General features: G+C 42.0%; 2 long non-coding RNA genes across 7 annotated transcripts in view; both read right to left on the bottom strand.

The window, feature by feature from the left end:
- Positions 1–17,209, bottom strand: part of LOC139833309 (uncharacterized) — a 45,966-nt gene that overhangs the window by 17,562 nt on the left and 11,195 nt on the right. The window lies entirely within an intron of this gene.
- LOC127316346 (uncharacterized) lies at positions 8,695–13,971 on the bottom strand. Of its 6 annotated transcripts, none has more exons than XR_011748654.1 (8): positions 13,770–13,971; positions 12,973–13,159; positions 12,378–12,530; positions 11,790–12,249; positions 10,492–10,693; positions 10,222–10,326; positions 9,989–10,038; positions 8,695–8,885 (listed from the first exon to the last, which is right to left on the bottom strand). It is a non-coding gene; the product is annotated as an uncharacterized lncRNA (long non-coding RNA). The 6 variants fall into 6 exon arrangements; XR_011748653.1 differs by lacking the exon at positions 13,770–13,971 and adding an exon at positions 13,529–13,752 and having other exon boundaries at positions 10,148–10,326; XR_007860270.2 differs by lacking the exon at positions 13,770–13,971 and adding an exon at positions 13,529–13,752.

The raw sequence follows: 17,209 nt of genomic DNA, 5'->3' as shown, positions 1-17,209 counted from the left end.
TAATATACCTAACACCCATGGCATTCTGGTGTTGGTCATGCTTTGCCCTAGGGAGAGCTTTAGTCAATGGATCTGCTACATTCAGATCAGTGTGTACTTTGCAAATCTTTACTTCTCCATCTTCGATGTACTCGCGAATCGAGTGGTAACGCAGCTTGATATGTTTCAGCCTCTTGTGTGACCTTGGCTCTTGTGCATTGGCGATGGCACCCATGTTATCACAATAAATGATTAATGGGTCCAATGCACTAGGAACCACACCGAGCTCTACAATGAACCTCTTCATCCATACCGCTTCTGATGAAGCCTCTGAAGCCGCTATGTACTCTGATTCTGTTGAAGACTTCGCCATCGTGCACTGCTTCGAGCTTGCCCAGCTTACTGCAGCACCATTCAATATAAACACGTACCCAGATTGTGACTTAGAGTCATCAGGATCAGTGTTCCAACTTGCATCGGTGTAACCGTTTACAACGAGCTCTTGGTCACCTCCATAACAAAGAAACATATCCTTAGTTCTTTTCAAGTACTTTAGGATATTCTTGACCGCTGTCCGATGTTCCATTCCTGGATCACTTTGATATCTGCTAGTCAAACTAACGGCATGTGCTATATCCGGTCTAGTACATAGCATGGCATACATGATAGATCCTCTTTGCCGAGGCATAGGGGATGTTACTCATCCTTTCTCTTTCTTCTCATTGTAGCCGGTCCTTGAGTTTTACTCAATACCTTGCCTGGTAACATAGGTAAGAACCCTTTCTTACTTTCGTCCATTCTAAACTTCTTTAGAATCTTGTCCAGATATGTACTCTGTGATAGCCCTATTAGGCGTCTTGATCTATCTCTATAAATCTTGATGCCTAATATATACGATGCTTCACCAAGGTCTTTCATTGAAAAACTATTATTCAAATAACCCTTAACAACGCTTAATAGTTCTATATCATTCCCGATCAATAATATGTCATCTACATATAATATCGGGAATGCTACGAGCTCCCACTCACGTTCTTGTAAATACAGGCCACTCCCTGACACGGAAAAAACCCGAAGACTTTGATCCCTTTATCAAAGCGTCGGTTCCAACTTCTTGATGCTTGCTTCAGTCCATAGATTGAACGCTGAAGTTTGCATACTTTGTCAGCATTTTTAGGATCGACAAAACCTTTGGGTTGTACCATATACAACTCTTCCTCAATGTCTCCATTAAGGAATGCCGTTTTGACATCCATCTCGCCAAATCTCATAATCGAAAAATGCAGCTATTGCTAACAAAATCCTCACAGATTTTAGCTTCGCTACAGGTGAGAAAGTCTCATCGTAGTCAACTCCTTGAATTTGTCGGAAACCCTTTGCGACAAGTCGAGCTTTATAGACAGTAATATTACCATCAAGATCTGTTTTTCTCTTGAAGATCCTTTTATTCTCGTCTGCCTTTGGGCTATCTGGTATGTCTACGATAGTCCAGTATTTGTTATCATACATGGATCCCATTTCGGTTTTCTTGGATTCTTGCCATTTGTTGGAATCTGGGCTCTTCATCGCTTCTTCATATGTCGCAGGTCCTCATCATTGTTATCCACAATCATGACATTTAGACAAGGATCATACCAATCGGGAGTGGCACGTTCCCTTGTCGATCTCTGCGAGGTTCGATGGTTTCCTCGTTCGAAGTTTCATGATCATTATCATTAGCTTCCTCTCGTTGCCGGTGTAGGCGGCACAGTGTACAATTTCCGATCTCGCGCTACTCGATCAACGAGTATAGATTCATCAATCTCATCGAGTTCTACTTTTCTTCCAGTCACTTCTTTAGTGAGAAATTCTTTCTCAAGAAAGGTTCCGTTCTTAGCAACAAAGATTTTGCCTTCGGATTTGTGATAGAAAGTGTACCCTATAGTTTCCTTAGGGTATCCTATGAAGACGCATTTCTCCGCTTTGGGTTCTAGCTTGTCCGGTTGTAACTTCTTTACATAGGCTTCGCAACCCCAAACTTTCAGAACGACAGCTTAGGTTTCTTATTAAACCATAATTCATACGGTGTCGTTTCTACGGATTTTGATGGTGCTCTATTTAAAGTGAATGCGGCTGTCTCTAATGCATAACTCCAAAATGATAACGGCAAATCAGTAAGAGACATCATACTACGAACCATATCTAAGAGAGTTCGATTACGACGTTCGGACACACCGTTTCGTTGAGGTGTTCCCGGCGGTGTCAATTGTGAAAGTATTCCGCATTTCTTTAAATGCATGCCAAACTCATAACTCAGATATTCACCTCCACGATCAGATCGTAGAAATTTGATCTTCTTGTTACGTTGATTTTCTACTTCACTTTGAAATTCCTTAAACTTCTCGAAAGTTTCGGATTTATGTTTCATGAAATAGATATACCCATATCTACTCAGATCATCTGTGAAGGTTAGAACATAACGATAACCACCGCGCGATGCTACGCTCATTGGTCCACACACATCGGTATGTATGATTTCCAATAAGTCGTAGCTCGCTCCATCATACCGTAAAATGGAGTCTTAGTCATTTTTCCCATTAGACATGCTTCGCATCTATCAAATGACTCAAAGTCAAGTGATTCAAGTAATCCATCGGTATGGAGTTTCTTCATGCGTTTCACTCCAATATGACCAAGACGACAGTGCCACATATAAGTAGAATTATCATTAAGTTTAATTCGCTTAGCATCAATGTTATGTATATGCGTATCACTACTATCGAGATCTAACAGAAATAAGCCATTCTTTTGTGGTGCTCGACCATAAAAGATATTATTCATAAAAATAGAACAACCATTATTCTCAGACTTGAATGAATAACCGTCTTGCATTAAACAAGATCCAGATATAATGTTCATGCTCAACGCGGGTACAAAATAACAATTATTTAGGCTTAAAACTAATCCCGAAGGTAGATGTAGAGGAAGTGTGCCGACAGCGATCACATCGACTTTGGATCCATTTCCAACGCGCATCGTCACTTCATCTTTCAAGAGTCTTCGTTTATTCTTTAGTTCCTGTTTCGAGTTCTGAGATATGAGCAACCGAACCGGTATCAAATACCCAGGTACTAGAACGAGAACCAGTGAGATAAACATCTATAACGTGTATATCAGATATACCTTCTTTCTTCTTCTTGACAAGGCCGCTCTTCGGATCAGCCGAGATACTTGGAGCAATTACGCTTCCGGTGTCCCTTCTCCTTGCAGTAATAGCACTCGGCATCGGGCTTAGGGCCGTTCTTAGGTTTCATAGGAGGCGTGGCAGCTTTCTTGCCACCCTTCTTGAATTTTCCCTTAGACTTGCCCTGTTTCTTGAAACCGGTGGTCTTGTTGACCATCAACACTTGGTGCTCTTTCTTGATCTCAATCTCAGCAGCTTTTAGCATGCCAAAGAGTTCAGGTAACTCCTTGTTCATGTTCTGCATATTGTAGTTCATCACAAAGTTCTTGTAACTTGGTGGCAGTGATTGAAGGACACGATTAATCCCCAGTCTGTTAGGAATCACTATTCCCAAGTCATGAAGTTTCTTCGCATGCCCGGTCATGGCGAGCATGTGCTCACTAACGGAGCTGCCTTCTTCCATCATACAGCTGAAGAAATGTTTCGATGCTTCATAGCATTCCACTGCCGCATGAGTCTCGAATATAGCTTTCAGCTCATTCATCAACTCATGAGGATCATGGTGCTCAAAACGTTTTTGAAGATCGGATTCCATCGCACAGATGGCACACCGAACTTGAGAGTACCGAGTTTTCCGAGTTGCGTAAACAGCTTTTACTTCATCGGATTCATCTTCTGCAGGAGGGTCACCTAGCGGTGCATCAAGCACAAATTGCAGATTTCCGCCGTAGAGGAAAATCCTCACATGACGGAACCAGTCGGTGAAGTTGCTACCGTTGCTCTTAAGTTTCTCTTTCTCTAGGAACTGATTAAAATTGATTGGGGACGCCATCTCTACAACATATATTTGCAATAGTTTAGACTAAGTTTATGACAAATTGAGTTCAAATTTTAATTCAACATAATTAAAACCCTAGATGAACTCCCACTCAAAACAATATCCCTCGCATTGTCTTAGTGATCACACGAACCAAATCCACCGCACCTATGTCCGATCATCACGAGACAAGGTGTGATTTCAATGGCGAACACTCAAAGTGTTCATCATATCAACCATATGATTCATGCTCTACCTTTCGGTATCACGTGTTCCGAGACCATGTCTGTACATGGTAGGCTCGTCAAGGCCACCTTAGTATCCGCATGTGCAAAACTGTCTTGCACCCGTTGTATGCACTTGTTGATTCTATCACACCCGATCATCACGAGATGCTTCGAAACGACAAGTCTTGGCAATGGTGCTACTAAGGATGAACACTTTATTATCTTGAGATTTTAGTGAGGGATCATCTTATAATGCTACCGTCGCGATCTAAGCAAAATAAGATGCATAAAAAGGATTAACATCACATGCAGTTCATATGTGATATGATATGGCCCTTTGGTCTTTGCGCCTTTGATCTTCATCTCCAAAGCACGGACATAATCTTCATCATCTTCGGGCATGATCTCCATCATCGTCGGCGTAGCACCAAGGTCAATGGCGCCGTCTTCATGATTGTCCTCCAAGTAGCAACTATTACAACTACTTTGAGATACTACTCAACATGAAATTTAAAGACAACCATAAGGCTCCTGCCGGTTGCCACAATACAATAATGATCATCTCATACATATTCATCATCACATTATGGCCATATCACATCACCAAACCCTGCAAAAACAAGTTAGACGTCTCTAATTTGGTTTGCATATTTTACGTGGTTTAGGGTTTTGAGAGAGATCTAATCTACCTACGAACATGAACCACAACGTTGATACTAATGTTTTCAATAGAAGAGTAAATTGAATCTTTACTATAGTAGGAGAGACAGACACCCGCAAAGCCTCTTATGCAATACAAGTTGCATGTCGAACGAGGAACAAGTCTCATGAACGCGGTCATGTAAAGTTAGTCCGAGCCGCTTCATCCCACTATGCCATAAAGATGCAAAGTACTCAAACTAAAGATAACAAGAGCATCAACGCCCACAAACCATTGTGTTCTACTCGTGCAACCATCTATGCATAGACACGGCTCTGATACCACTGTAGGATAACGTTGCATAGAAAACAAAAATTTTCCTACCGCGAACACGCAATCCAAGCCAAGATGCAATCTAGAAGACGGTAGCAACGAGGGGGTATCGAGTCTCACCCTTGAAGAGATTCCAAAGCCTACAAGAGGAGGCTCTTGTTGCTGCGGTAGACGATCACTTGCCGCTTGCAAAAGCGCGTAGAAGATCTTGATCACGATCGGTTCCGGCGCCACGAACGGGCAGCACCTCCGTACTCGGTCACACGTTCGGTTGTTGATGAAGACGACGTCCACCTCCCCGTTCCAGCGGGCAGCGGAAGTAGTAGCTCCTCTTGAATCCGACAGCACGACGGCGTGGTGTCGGTGGCGATGTAGAAGTCCGGCGGAGCTTCGCTAAGCTACGCGGGCAATATGGAGTGGAGGAGCAAAGCTAGGGTTTGGGAGGGTGGCCGGCCACTCAAGGGGGCGGCCAGCTTATGGTCTTGGGGTGGCCGGCCCCCTCCCTTGGCCCCTCATTATATAGGTGGATCCCAAGTGTTGGTGTCCAAGTCTTCGAATAAGACCCGAAACCAAAACCTTCCATAGGAGGGGAAACCTAGCCCAACTAGGACTCCCACCCAAAGGTGGGATTCCCACCTCCCATGTGGGGGTGGCCGCCCCCCCCTGGTGGACACCACATGGGACACCACCCCATCTCGGGCTGGCCGGCCAGGGTGGTGGAGTCCCATGTGGACACCACCGGCCGCGGTGGTTTCTTCCGACTTTTCTAGAACCTTCTAGAACCTTCCATAGAACCTTCCGCGACATTTTATTTCACATAAAATGATATCCTATATATGAATCTTATTCTCCGGACCATTCCGGAACTCCTCGTGATGTCCGGGATCTCATCCGGGACTCCGAACAAATATTCGAACTCCATTCCATAATTCAAGTGCTACCATTTCAACATCCAACTTTAAGTGTGTCACCCTACGGTTCGAGAACTATGCGGACATGGTTGAGTACTCACTCCGACCAATAACCAATAGCGGGATCTGGAGATCCATAATGGCTCCCACATATTCAACGATGACTTTTAGTGATCGAATGAACCATTCACATACATTACCAATTCCCTTTGTCTCGCGATATTTTACTTGTCCGAGGTTTTGATCTTCGGTATCACTCTATACCTTGTTCAACCTCGTCTCCTGACAAGTACTCTTTACTCGTACCGTGGTATGTGGTCTCTTATGAACTCATTCATATGCTTGCAAGACATTAGACGACATTCCACCGAGAGGGCCCAGAGTATATCTATCCGTCATCGGGATGGACAAATCCCACTGTTGATCCATATGCCTCAACTCATACTTTCCGGATACTTAATCCCACCTTTATAGCCACCCATTTACGCAGTGGTGTTTGGTGTAATCAAAGTACCTTTCCGGTATAAGTGATTTACATGATCTCATGGTCATAAGGACTAGGTAACTATGTATCAAAAGCTTATAGCAAATAACTTAATGACGAGATCTTATGCTACGCTTAATTTGGGTGTGTCCATTATATCATTCACACAATGACATAACCTTGTTATTAATAACATCCAATGTTCATGATTATGAAACTAATCATCCATTAATCAACAAGCTAGTTTAAGAGGCATACTAGGGACTTCTTGTTTGTCTACATATCACACATGTACTAATGTTTCGGTTAATACAATTCTAGCATGATATATAAACATTTATCATAAACATAAAGATATAAATAATAACCACTTTATTATTGCCTCTAGGGCATATCTCCTTCAGACTCCACCTTCCTTGGTGGTTTCTTCCGGACTTTTCTAAAACCTTCTAGAACCTTCCATAGAACCTTCCGCGACATTTTATTTCACATAAAATGACATCCTATATATGAATCTTATTCTCCGGACCATTCCGGAACTCCTCGTGATGTCCGGGATCTCATCCGGGACTCCGAACAAATATTCGAACTCCATTCCATATTCAAGTACTACCATTTCAACATCCAACTTTAAGTGTGTCACCCTACGGTTCGAGAACTATGCGGACATGGTTGAGTACTCACTCCGACCAATAACCAATAGCGGGATCTGGAGATCCATAATGGCTCCCACATATTCAACGATGACTTTAGTGATCGAATAAACCATTCACATATATTACCAATTCCCTTTGTCTCGCGATATTTTACTTGTCCGAGGTTTGATCTTCGGTATCACTCTATACCTTGTTCAACCTCGTCTCCTGACAAGTACTCTTTACTCGTACCGTGGTATGTGGTCTCTTATGAACTCATTCATATGCTTGCAAGACATTTAGATGACATTCCACCGAGAGGGCCCAGAGTATATCTATCCGTCATCGGGATGGACAAATCCCACTGTTGATCCATATGCCTCAACTCATACTTTCCGGATACTTAATCCCACCTTTATAGCCACCCATTTACGCAGTGGTGTTTGGTGTAATCAAAGTACCTTTCCGGTATAAGTGATTTACATGATCTCATGGTCATAAGGACTAGGTAACTATGTATCGAAAGCTTATAGCAAATAACTTAATGACGAGATCTTATGCTACGCTTAATTGGGTGTGTCCATTACATCATTCACACAATGACATAACCTTGTTATTAATAACATCCAATGTTCATGATTATGAAACTAATCATCCATTAATCAACAAGCTAGTTTAAGAGGCATACTAGGGACTTCTTGTTTGTCTACATATCACACATGTACTAATGTTTCGGTTAATACAATTCTAGCATGATATATAAACATTTATCATAAACATAAAGATATAAATAATAACCACTTTATTATTGCCTCTAGGGCATATCTCCTTCAGGCCCAAGGGAGACGAGGCGACCAGCGCGCGGACGCGAGCGGACGGCGCGTGCCATCCGCGGCCACGCAAACCTAGCCCAGATTTGGGCCGGGTTTGCGTCGTTCCGGACGCCGCGGCCGTCAGCTTTTGCGGTGCGTCCCCGCGCTGGGTCGCGTTTTTGTCCGGCTCGACCCAAACGGACGCGTGGGCGCGGTTTGGGTCGCGCGGTTGGAGATGCCCTTACAGTCCCCTGCCTTCCCTAGACGAACCACTTTCTCAGGGGAACTGTCGCAGCGTTATAGATAGAGTAATTGACTCTGTCCAAGTTCTCTGTAATTGCTAAAGCCATTCTTCTTATTGATCTTTTATTTTTCAGTGGCTTCCTTTAACATATGAACTTGTCAGTTGCACTTAACTACAGACATGTTCTCCTTGCTAGCCAACATCTTGTCGGCTCTATATACTAGATTTAGATGTGCGCCTTGGCGCACGACCCCGTAGATCTCGTGTGAAAATTTATTTTGTATATAATACTCTCTACAATAAAAATCAGGTGGTCCCCGGACCTTCCGAACCGGGAAACAACTTGTAAACGCCATATTAAGTGTTTATAGAAATTGATGATAAGCAAGTAGCATCAAGCATGGCTTGAACATAGTTGATATAGAGCAGTACACAGAACACATGCAATAGATACTTAAGAAATAACATGCTACTTGAAATTATAAGGCACAACAACATAATACAATAGTTACTAAAGGGTTAATTTATACATGGCAACCACCCGCCTAGCACATCATGCTTCTCAGCCTAGGATTGCTTCCTCGTCTTCTCGAGACGCTTCTCCATATTGGGACCTCCAGATTGATTCTAAAAGCCCGGTCTGCAATATTGTACCAATGTTTATTATGTGTAGCGACAATATAAGTTAACTCCCAATACGTGAGATAAATAGTGTAATAAATTATTTTTGTTACAAATAGTATGATCGTGCTATTTAGCACACAATGCTCGGAACCAAGGGATTTTACAAAAAAGGTCATTCAGAAAATCATTGTAGGACAATAAGAGAAAAAAGACCAAAACCCCCCAAAAAAAAAGTATCATATTAGGTGCAGATATCTTTTTGGGACGCGCCTCGACCCGCAGGCCCAACTTTCGCACTGATAAACGTTTTATATAATGATATAGTAAATATTTGATACATGGCTAATTTATCTCCTAGTTCAGGGTTGTAGTTAAAATGTAACATATATCCAACCTTCATTCTATGAATATTTGAAAACTTTCATCGTGAACCGTTGGATGATTAACAGATGGTGCGGAATGGAGGTGGGATCTCAAACAAGTAACTTAACCCATCTGGTCATATCTTTGGCAAACAAAAATTAATAGCAGGTTTTAAAGTAAGTAAGAAAGAAAATATTTTGTTCAAACCAAAAGAACATGGTAATCTAATCTAATATAAGTCCATATAAAAATAGCAACCCCATATATGCACACAGATGTGCAGACAGGCTGGCCATAAAAGCAACAACCCCCACTTGGAGTAACCACGGCTTCCCATTCCTAGGGAGCTTAGTGTTTTGAGGAGATCTTATTGTCAAGCAATACATAATAGTCCGTGTTGTGTGTGTAACGTAGAGCTCCGCAACTGTGAATTTGAATTTACTTCATTAATATGAGATGATAACATATAATTTAGATTTTCATATGTAGTTCATTTTTATCTGAAACTCAATGGAAATAACAGAGGAGAATGATGAACAACACAATAATTGTTACCCACTTTTAAATTTTAGTTTACAGCAGCAGTCGTAAATATTACTGACTAAATTGCAAACTATTAGCTTTCATGAGCATTGTGAAGTGGTTTGATGAAAATACCCAGTCCCTTCATGGATTTGCTAATAATATACCATGTTTATACTTGCAAAGCTGCTCTAATAAATATATACTTCCCTAACTAACCAGCAAAATTTCTACCTTTTCTTGTTTCGAAGTGATATCCTATAACCATCTTGGCTGAAATCTAACTGGAAATACAGTGATATTAGTTCCATAGGTGCTCTAATCAAAATTTTGCAGCTTTCAATTGCAACACAATTCAAAGTAAGTTTGTGAAGACATTTTTTATTGAATCACCTCATGATGTGTTGTTATTACTGATAATCTTTTTTTATGTGGCGATCAAACTATAACCAAAGTGCTGGTATCACCTGTAAATACCCTTGTACGGCAGCAAGGCTGAAGCTAGAAAAATATGCAAATTCTTGTCGCCACTGATGTGAACCATGTGTTGATCCACCGTGAACGTGCGAGTACTAAAACAATAATAGGCTTATGTTATGTGATTATGTCTTCATGCAAGCTTGCCGCAATTTCACATTTGCAGTAGAAATGCGTAATGGGAAGGAACATGTTACATGCCAATGATGCAAAAAAGGGAGCAATATTTGGTGTTAGCTTGACAACTGGGTACACCTTACCTGATATCGAAGATGTTCCATCTGAAAACACTTCGTTACTGGAGCTGTTGTGTTGCTTTTATGTACCCAAGAGGCAGAGAGCGAGTCAATTTCTGATCCAGAAGCATAAACTGAAGACAATCCATCCTTTGAAACAGTATATGAGGTGCAGCTAGAGACACTCTTGCAGATTTAGGAGGACGTCCTAGCTCCACTGGACTTCCTGTAGAAGACATGTCGTCCGATGTTCAATGGGATGCATGCATATTAACTCTTCATCATGAATCATGAATTATTACAGTACAACTGTACAAGTATACATAATGAAGGCGCTCCTGCAGGTATAGTTACAAACTACATAGCCTAGACAATAGCAACTTCTAGTGTGAATACAAAGAAATAGGTAAATGGCCAGGAAATAATCTGATCTTGGAAAAAATTTCTGATAAATCAGAGAAGTGATACTTATGGTAAAAAAAAATGGTCAATGCCACTTACTGTTTTAATAATTCTATGATAAAAATAAAAAACACTGAAAACCAACTAATTCCTAGAATTAAACCTCTAATTTGGTTCCTCTAGTGCCTAGAATCTGAAATTTTGTACCAGCCAGTAACTTCCAACTCCATGGCTTAAGACCTACAATAAAACACTTTCCTTTTTTAGTTTAAAACTATGAGAATCCTTATACAGTCAATTATCCCTTTAGTGTAAAACTATGACAAACAACATAAATGAACAAAAAGATGAGGTGGCATTTGAAAACATTGCATCTCTGGAGCACCTCAACTACACTAAACAGAAAAAAACATGATGATAACTATCAGGATGGAGAAAAATATGACGTGGCTCAATGTATTGGATGTCACCAATACAAATATAGTAGATAAATAGCCCTAGCTTGGCAGCTCGGACACGTTGCCACCCAACCCAGGTGCTAGTTTCTTTTTAAGAAACATCAAAATCATATGATAAATAATTATATATCAATCAGTAAGATAATATAAATAGAAATACACTTTACATTGACATAATCAACACCTAAATGTTCAAATCTAAGTTGGAGAATTCTAGAAAATAGGGTAAGGTGCAGATTGCTCAATGAACCATTATCACTGTAAATTATAGATTATATATTGATGGTAAGATTTTATTTGCTCATTGCCGTTGAAGTACATGAAGAGGCGCTCCAAAAGCAAGACAATACCAAAAAACCTTCATTTCTTGAGTTTCAATTAGTGAATCCCATTCAATGCCAAAAATTTGAGTCACTCCAATATTGCAAGGGCATGGTTCTGGTAAGTAATGCAAAGATGTACCTTTTACTTTTGCTTGATGTCTTGCCACTCAGATAGACATGCCATGATCTGCTACAACCTGATAACTGGAGTTCAGCACAACAATTTTGGAGCATTTACCCCCATAAACAGGTGATTAAATCACTCTCACTCCCAACTGCATGGAGATTCCTCGGCTGAGCCTGGACAGCCGCCCAGCCTCACCGAGCCAAGGCTCCGTCAAAGATATATCCATGCAAATCTGACAAAAGGTAGTATTTTGCAGAATAATTAAGGAATGAATATCATGGCATTGCCCAAAGCCAAAACTCTTGCGGTAATTAAATTGGCATTAACCATAAATCTGAAAAAAAAACTTCAAATAAATAAAAAAAGAACTGGCCAAAGAAAATTGCCTGCCATGAATACTCTCTACAGTGGAGTTCTGGTCCAAAACTAAAACATATGCCTCTTTTTTCCTCCTTAGTCAAGAACCCTAGCCCTGAAACATCAAACAAAACAAAATACACATATAGTTCAGCCTTCATGAAGTAAAAGTGCATTGCTAAAAAATCAGACTATTGGTGATGTAACCACACGAGAAACCTGAACCAAAATTCAGGCTATCACCTGTAGAACATCGAGATCAGGGACAATTTGAAGAACTTCATTTTCTTCTTCCATAACAAATCTGAACCAAAAGAATAAGGAGAAATGACAACCTTGCACAATTATATTAGGGTCGAATCTTTCATAGAACTTCATCTACGTCTTTGCTCCAGTCTGTTACGGGGCAAGCCAACATAAAAAAATGTAAGCAGGTGAACATTATATATTATTGCATTGTCACACTCTGTTCAGAATTGCAGAAACTCTTGCAATATAAAAATTAACCCACCAATTCTGCAAATTCAGTAGTCACAATACTGGAAAGTGATGCTACATCTGCACCAACACTGAAAAATGCATCTTGTTTCTTGTATAGGTACACTTATGAGCCATAGAAGTGCAGGAGTATTGTAATACACAAGTAGATCAGGCAATGCTGTAATGTGACTCTAACTGATTGACAGCCTACTGAAATTTAATTCAATACTTGCAATTTAAGTCATGAAAACAATTCTAAGTCATAAGTCATAACTAATGATGCTGAAGTAATGAAGGAATAAAAGAAAAACAAAGAAAAAATGAGATCGATAAGGAGAGTAGGGAGCACGACTGTCACCTCAAATCGCCAGTCGCTGCAGGGGACGGTGAGGTTTGCGGCCGCCGCCGATGCCGCTCCCCTCACAGTCGGTCGGGTCCAGTGCAAGGCAGAACTGCTCCCAGCGATGGCGATACGGCGATGCTCCATCTCCTCCACCGCAGCCTCTGTCTCCTCCTCCCCCATATGTTGATGTGTAGTAGTATCCCTGCAAGGCATTTGCAAAAATAACAGTTAATAGATAACTATGATAATGCATATTTAGTTCTCAGACTTCCTTTCCATCTCCACCTTTGATAAGTATAGTATCTGCGGGATTTCATTATGTCGGGAAGTGCTAAAAAAGCCAGTCCAACCAAAAATACTCGAGCAATGGGATTGTATGCAAGATATAGTGAGCGCACCACAATAGTATTGATAAGCAAAAAATTAACACGATTTCCTACACGGTTTGGATCCAATGCAAATAAAGGCTCAAGAAAATAGAACCAGTAGCTGCATATGGGTGCTTATATGCAGAAAACAGTCCTAACATGTACAACTACAATGCATATGAGTAGAGAGTAGAGCTGTACACCTAATAATTTCCATAACATATGATGTAGCCTAAATTCTTCACAATGGCACTAGAACGGGGAGATAATTTAGCCATGGTTCAAAGTTTCTTTTCTTCCTCTATATCCTCAACCTATCTGCCAGTCACTACATGATTTGTTCCATAGATACTACTACACATCAACATATGGTACTGCCGAAGCCACCAACATTTGATATCCAACTGCAAGGACCTCGCCTAAACATGTAAATCAGAGACTCACCTAGGCGTTGCCCTCTGTTAGGGTTTGGCGGCTGCTCGTGCTCCATGGCGGCTCGTGTGCTCCCTGAGGGTGGAGGAAGAGGAGAGGACGAGGCGTCGCAGCCTCCCTCCTCCGTGCGTGCTCATGTGGCGGCGGGGACGAGGAGAGGCGCGAGGGACGCCGATTGGGAGGAGAAGGGCCGGTGGGTTCGAGGGCGGCGACGGAGCCCTGGAGGCGCCGCAGGTCCCCGTCCAACGCAACCGCGCTACGCCGCAGCGCGTCCTCGTCGGCGGCGCGGCGCACGGCGAGGGCCGCCGCCGCCTCCCGCAGCTCCCGCGCCGCCTCCTCCTAGCCCTCCGCCGCCGATGTGCTTGGGGTCGAAGAGGAGGACGCCGCGCACGCTGCTGCCGCCGCCGCGCCACCGCCTCCTCCTAGCCCTCCGCTGCTGATGTGCTTGGGGTCGAAGAGGAGGACGCCGCGCACGCTGCTGCCGCCGCCGCGCGGAGCGGCAGGAACGCCGTCGCGCGCCGATGCGGGGCAGGGGACGAGGAGCCGTGGCGTGGAGGAGAGAGCAGGGGTCGAGCGGGAGAGGAAGGGGCAGCCGCCATTGGAGAGCAGGGGTCGAGCGGGATTGGGGGAAAGTGGGCTAGGGTTCCCTCCGTGGGATGATGCGTTTTATACCCACACCGCTGAAATACCAAAAATACCCCTTGCGGGGTGGAGATCCTGCCCGACGCTTATGCACACCGACAGAGATCCCAGTCGCAGTCACTGACGTGCGGGGCCGGCAAAGGTTGGGCCCACATGCAGCCAGACGCGGGTAACAATTGGCCGTTGCATGGGGTTAGCTAGTAGATTCTGAGCAAGGAATCAACGGCTGAGATTCGTCGCAAGGAAGATCTAACGGCTCACGTGCGAGGAACGCTGTGAAGCCCCCTATGGGGGGCATCGTTTATACCTTTAGATAGCAGCGCCGGCACCCAGACGCAATGAATGCAACCGTGAAGCATCAGGCTCCCTGTCACGCTAATCTTCTTGTAGCGACTATAAGTAGTACTACCTGGTCATTTGAGGGCACATCAATGTAGTAAACCTCCGATGGTTTCCAAATAATCTCTGTAAGAGAGACCTTGACGTTGAATATGCATTCAGAACAAGGCATTCAGTCAAAAGACAACGCCAACATACCCTAACCTATACAATGGCATTCGTATAAACACTTAAATTTTTGATATGGAAACCCAATCACAAGAAAATACGAAAACTATGCCACCATTCTGGTATCCATGAAAATTCACATTTTCTATTAGAAGTGCCAGAAGAAACAAATCCGTACACATGTTTCCTTTCAACTACGTTATCTACGGAGGAGAAATTCAGGTCAGCAAATACAACATTTATATTCCCATCAGATCCATGGTAGTAGTGCCTACCATGACTACAGTAACTTGCAGCTGAATCTAAAGCAAGATAAATATGATTGACGCTGCTGCACGATCCTGTCGATGATAGGCAGAACCGTTGTGCCTCCAAATTCGAAAAAACAGGGGGCTGCAGATTGCACACCTTCGATGGCCTCTCTCATATATATATGGGTACACATACAAGATATACAAATACAAGGAAAATGAAATAATCATCTACACAACTGACTATGGCAAGCATACAAATTTGGCAGCAGCAATAACTTGCTCCTATGCATGAGCTGGCACAAAACAAGAAATATTTGGAGAGAATTGCCTAACTATTCCCATGCAGAAATTCTAATTGTTTCCAAATAAGAGAGGCTTTCAGTAGTTTCAAAATGGCTGATTCGTACCTCCACGGCAAAGCCTATTTGCAACAGTGGTTACAGAAATCTAAAACGTTCAGCTAACACCAACTATGTCGCAGCAGCTTATACAAATTAGAGCCTACACATTAACACAAAGTCGATTGCCAAATGGCTCGGTGTGTCAGAATTTTGAATGCAGCTAGCGCTTTCCTCACAAAATTGACTTAAACAGGCCAGGATCTAAGTTTTATGTAATGTGGCCACAATTGCTGAAAAACATCAACACAAAGTAAAGAGCATTTTGTATGTGACACATTCACAAGAAAGAAAACAAGCACTTCCGTTAACACAAACATTTTGGCCATCGCTACTGCTCAAACTTAAAACATGTTTTCTCCCACACAGGATCATTTCATGGACCAATATTTTTATGGTGAAATCTCAGTAGCACAATAAGAATTAAAGGATCGAATTCATGGTTGAGGGCCTATACCAAGAAATGGTTGAGTCCCTATCTTGTCTTGTGTGGCACCCTAGGTACATCACATTCCGCTTTTCTGCCTGATAATCAAGAAGAAACATGGATGAAGCATGCAGTGTTGATTATCACTTGCTCTTATATCTTCCATATATATGTACTTCATTTCCCATGTTGATTATGATTTGCTGTTATATCAGAGCACTATTTCAGACCTGGGGATACTGGTTTGGATAACCCTCCTCTATTCTCATCGCCTCTGCAACACTGAGTCTGAAATCAGAGAGGCTAGTGAAATGATTTCAGTTGGAGCATGATGAAATAGCAATACTTCTCCACATGCGCGCTTCCATTTGGTCATGAACAATCACATGCAACAAATCAGATACTATGTAAATTCTGAAATGATTTGAAAATGGCGTCCTGATATGAATTCGAAAAATATATTATTTGGCTTGACACCAAGAATCAACAATCTCATGCATCTTCAGTGTACCAAGTGGAAAGCAAATATTTGGATAAATTTCACACTGCTCAACAGACTACCACACAGGGAATTGCACAGGTAGTTGTAGGTATTGCTGGAGACAATTACGTCATGAACTGATGCATCTTCGGTGTACAAAATGTAAGGCAAATACTTGGTGACACCTTGTAATGGTCAACAACCTACTTGGCAACAGAGGGGATTGCAGACCACTAAAGAAAAAGACGCTAGTAAGAAACATCAAGCTAGTAATTTAGCACAGAATGTAAAACCTAAGCAGCCACTGAAATCTGAACATTACCATTTTAAAACTAGAAAGTCAAATCATAACATAGAAAATATTATTTGGCTTGACAGCAAAAATCAATAATCTAATGCAGTAATGAGATCATGTATCTGCAATGTACCAAATGGAAAACAAATACTTGACCAAATTCGCACTGTTAAACAGCATACCACACAGGGAACTGTACAGGTAGTTGTAGGTATAGCTGGAGACAATTAAGTTCATGTGGTCATGAACCGATGCATCTTCAGTGCACCAAATGTAAAAGCAAACATCTGGCAACACTTTTTAACGGTCAACAGCCTACTTGAGAACATAGGTGATTGCAGAACACTAAAGAAAACTAAGGAAGTCAGAAACATCAAACTAGTAATTAAGCACAGAAAGTAAAATCTAAGCAAACACTGATATCTGAATATTATCGTTTTAAAACTAG

This window comes from Lolium perenne, chromosome 7 (assembly GCF_019359855.2).
Source record: "Lolium perenne isolate Kyuss_39 chromosome 7, Kyuss_2.0, whole genome shotgun sequence".
Classification (NCBI taxonomy): domain Eukaryota; kingdom Viridiplantae; phylum Streptophyta; class Magnoliopsida; order Poales; family Poaceae; genus Lolium; species Lolium perenne.
Note: the sequence above shows the minus strand (reverse complement) of the source record. Positions and strands in the feature narration are given on the sequence as shown.